This window comes from Anopheles darlingi, chromosome 2, assembly GCF_943734745.1.
Source record: "Anopheles darlingi chromosome 2, idAnoDarlMG_H_01, whole genome shotgun sequence".
Lineage (NCBI taxonomy): Eukaryota > Metazoa > Arthropoda > Insecta > Diptera > Culicidae > Anopheles > Anopheles darlingi.
In genome coordinates, this window is record NC_064874.1 from 88982582 (window position 1) to 88986901 (window position 4320).

General features: G+C 52.1%; 1 protein-coding gene across 1 annotated transcript in view; it reads left to right on the forward strand.

Moving 5' to 3' along the window:
• Nucleotides 1-224: 224 nt before the first annotated feature.
• The window catches only part of LOC125951600 (protein dachsous), a 77249-nt gene continuing 73153 nt past the window's right edge, over nt 225-4320 (forward strand). The window contains exons 1-2 of the mRNA XM_049680543.1: nt 225-364; nt 2908-3297. The gene's annotated coding sequence lies outside the window, so the exon portion shown is untranslated. The remainder of the gene's footprint in view (nt 365-2907; nt 3298-4320) is intronic.

Genomic DNA, 4320 nt, shown 5'->3' on the forward strand with positions numbered 1-4320 from the left:
TCGGTGTGTGAGAATGGAGAAGAAGGAGCAATTGGATGTCTTGCTCGGATGTGTTCGCTCGGTTCGAGAAAATATTTTCCTCCACCTCGTACTCAGTTAGTCGTTCGCATACGAAGCAGGAGCTGCAATATCGACGTCCGACGGGGCCTCCGATTCGAACGTCCGTCCGTGCACGAAAACCTGGAGCCCTTTTTCCGTTCTTTTTTTTGTCGACTCCCAAAACGGGGCCACCGCTTTTATTATCTTTATTTATTTGGACTAAAGTAACTTCCCGTTTTGTAAACTGTTTTGTTTTTTGATAAACCCCGCGCGGTCCGTGTGCTTCCAAGACGAAGACGTGTGCGTTTGTTTGTGTATTTTGCGGGTAAGCAGGGAAGGGAAGGGCAGGGAAGGGAAGGGTGGAGGTGATTGTGATAAAGAAGTGTGTTAAGGTGCATCGTGGTGCAAGAAAGATACGTCAACTGCATCCAACAACGCAGCTGCCACCATCCGACGACGACGACGACGACGACGGTTCGAGATTTGCATAAAAGAGTTCAACGCCGCGCGGCAGAATCGAAGCGACGAACCCGTTTCGTCTAGAAGCGGGGCGCTTGGTGGAATCACGAGCACGGAGAGGGCGACGCGGGCGCGCGACCTGCCTTTCCCCCTTCTCCTCACCTGCGTCATTCCAGTGCCCATTGGGAAAGTTATGCGATTCGTGATCCTCGGCGTGAAATTGTGCATCGATCGTGATCCGTGGCGTGAAAGGAAAAAAACGGGCGGTGCTCGGTGCGGTGAGCGGCGAGTTCTCGCACCCCAATCGCATGCCGTTTTTTGGGCGGGGTGCGGGGGGAGAAGGGTTCGTGTGTGTGTTTGCGGTGTGCGCCAGTGGGAATCGGTGGTGGCCATTTAACAACTGTGGCGGTGTGGCTACAACAGAAGCAGAATGGTGGTGATGGTGGTGCACGCGGCCCTTGGCGGCCCTGGGGCCAATTAACGTTGGCATGTGTCACCAATGAAACGATCCGCGGGGCAGAAAAAAAACGCGACGACGACGACGACGCGAGTTTTTCTTTCCTTCTCCGGCGGGCCGGCCGGGCGGCCACGGGGCCAAAAGGGCCCAACAGACGGACAGGGGGGGGCCCGTCCTCTCTTTTTGTCTTTTCGGCACCAGCGACGGGCGGATGGCGGTGTGTTATTCCGGTGCGTGGTGCGTTGTGTGTGCCGCTTTTGTGTGCGCGTGATAAAAAGGAGGAAAAGAAAGGCACGAAGCGAAGGTGGCACGAGACGTGGTACGGGAGGTGAAGCTGAGCGCCGCTTTTGGGGCGAATCCTCATCGCTGCTGCTGGAGCTGAATACGAAGGCAAATGTGGAACACAAGAACCGGTGCGTGGTGTGCGTTGCGTTGCGTTGTTGTGTGTGCCTCCCACCCGTTTCCAACCCTCCCGGATTCCGATTCCGGGATCAAGTGTGTGGCCAGAGGCTTAACGCGATCACGCGCGCGCCCGATCGCGAGACGATTGGTGGTGGTGGTAGCCAAAAATTTACTAAAAGAAGCACAATATAAAAATCCACAATCCCCTCGCGGATTGCGGTCCGTCTCGTTCGTTCCGTTGTGTCCCGAACACCACCGCCAAAGTATGCGAGTGCGCGCCCCGGAATCGCCCGCGTGAGGAAGGGCGGCCCTCTTCCCGACCAATCCCGGGCCACCACCGAATCGTGTCCAATATGAGAAAGAATTCTTAAAAGGAAATTTTTGTAGCTGCAAATAGGAATGTTAATCACAGAATTTTTCGGATACACATTTCAGATTTTGCGTACGTTTGATTAAAGTGTGTGCGTGTAGGGAGAGAGAGGGAGAGAGAGATAGAGAGAGAGCGTGAAGAGCAGAGATTAAATTGATTCTCCGTTCTCTGTTCTTTTTGTTTTTTGTTTTTTTGGTTTGGCTTTTGTGTGCTCCGCGCGTTCACCCTTCCTTCGTTTAATTTTACTTTTGTTCCCTCTGATTTCGGGTTTTTGTTTTGCGTCGTCGTCGACGTCGCCATCGCCATCGTCATCCTCGTCCCCGCCGTCGTTGCATCGCCCCGTAGACGCGGTCTTCGCGATCCGCGTTCGGCGGTCAGTGTGAACGCTCGGTTTTCTCGTTCGCTCGATCGCTGGCCGCGGTCTGGTTTGCGCCCTCGCGCGTGGTAGCAACAGGAGGAAGAACCCAAGCCAAGCCTATAGCAGGTCAGCCAGCGGGCCAGACCAGCCAGCCAGCCAACCAGCCAAGAAGTGTCATTGAGAAGAAATGGAAGCAAAGAATAATAAAAAGGTCTGGCTGTTGCTGCTGTTGCTGCGGTTCCTCGGTGTGTTCGCCGTGATGGTGCCGGTGTTCTTGGCGTACCGGGGGTGATTTGTGGCAACACAAGACGTCGAAGACGTCGAGCGACGGCGAGGCGACTGCGTGCGTGGTCCACCAGCGGCTACCATTGGCAGCGACGCTGCAAGAGCAGAAGCAAAAATGAAGAAATGGAATGTAAAGTGTGATTGTTTCGGCCGTTTGTGTTTCTGATTCACGGGTTTTTCTTTTCCCTTCCATCGCCCTCACATTGCCAATCGCGCCTCGAAATCGCCCTTTTGCGCAAGTGTTTTCCTTCCACCATACCAGCGAGCTAACTCCCGGCACGGTCTGGCCCGGGCCCGGCACAAGATAAAAATCGCTAGCAAATGGCGGCGCCTGCAAGAATTGCTCGATTCGATTCTCGGGTTCTCGGTTTTGTTTGTGCGTTTTTCCCGATAAATGGTGACAAAAATTGCGTTCGTTCGATCATGCATGCAGCAGTAGCATCAGGGGCATCCGGCAGCTTCCGGCAGCGTGATGACAACCCATTACCGGTTGCAGCGGATCAGTAATAACCCTTTAACCCTGTTTACCTTTGGCAGTTGGAACGACGTGCAGCACATTCGAAGCTAGCAAGCAAATGCACGTATGCGTGTGTGTATATTTGTGTGAAGATGTTGAAAGTGTTTTGTGCAAATGTTTGCATTGAAAAGCGATCCAAAGTTGTGTAAAATGAAGGCGAGTTAATGTGCGTTTGCTAAAAGTGGTGTGGCATGAATAGATAGTTGGTGACCAATAGCAAGAGGTGTGAGTGTCAGTGAGTGGGTTGAAAAATGATAAAGGTTGATTAAGAAGTAGAAAGTTATAAACAGTGCTTCTATCGTTGTGATTTTGTCTGCGAGAATAGCCGAAGATCGTATCGATGTGTTATTGATTTTAGGAGTGAAATTTCAAACGAAACAGAAAAGGGATACAAGTGAATTTTAATCAAGGTAATTATACTATCTGTATTGCCATTTTTTCATATTCAAAATTCTGATGGAACTCTGCATAATACTATTTACGCTGAGAGAGAATGATCCTACTACAAGCCGGTGTTTGATGGAGGGTATTGCAAATACTTAAGTATGCTACGCTTAATAGCTTGCTGCGTTTGCCATTAGTACACCTGTCACTTTTTTTTTCTCGCTTGAATGCTGCTGTACAGAAACGACAGAAAAAAACATGGCGGCTGATCGTTTTGACAACCAGTCAAAGGTTACTACAGTACGGAGATGAAAAACAATGCAAATTTCCGTCCGCACAAATTCGCACACACACAAACACGCAAAAAAGGAACGGTTGCATATTCGTAGAGCAATGAACGATGCAGCGGCTCGCGCGCTATCGAAAGTAAATCCATTCGTGGTTGCCATCGATGATGGTAACAGAAGAACTTGTTTGGTTTTTTTTTTGTAGCTGCCGCCGCCGCTGCTGCTGCTGCTGCTGACGCGCCTGAGCTATGAATTCCGGGTGGGAGACCTTTGTACGCCGTACGGCCGGCCCTTAATCGACGACGTACGCGAATGCATTCCGAGGCGCGAATGCACTGCAGCCGGCGGGGTCCGGTGCGAATGTTCCCTTGCGCTGCCGCCGCGCCGCGCTGCGATGTCGACTGTCTTCGAGACTGTTGCACTTGCACTCCCGGTTGCCCACCTGCAGCAATTCAACCGAGCCGAGGTTTTGCCTTTTACTACTTTGGCTCTATTTGTTTAGCGACGAGCGGAGAGCGCAGCGACGGGCAGCGACTGGCCGACCGACCGACCGGCCAGTGATCGTACATATTTCTCTTGGGTAATCGTAAATTTTATGGTTTTTTGTATCTCTTCACTCTCCCTACCGACCTGCCGGCCTGCCTGCCTGTCCGGTGGAACCGCTTTTGCGCTGGAGGCACACAAACGACCGCCATTGCCCAGTGCGCCGATATCGGGGCCCGGGCAGTGTATGCACTGCGGTTGCATCTGTGGTCTTTTGCC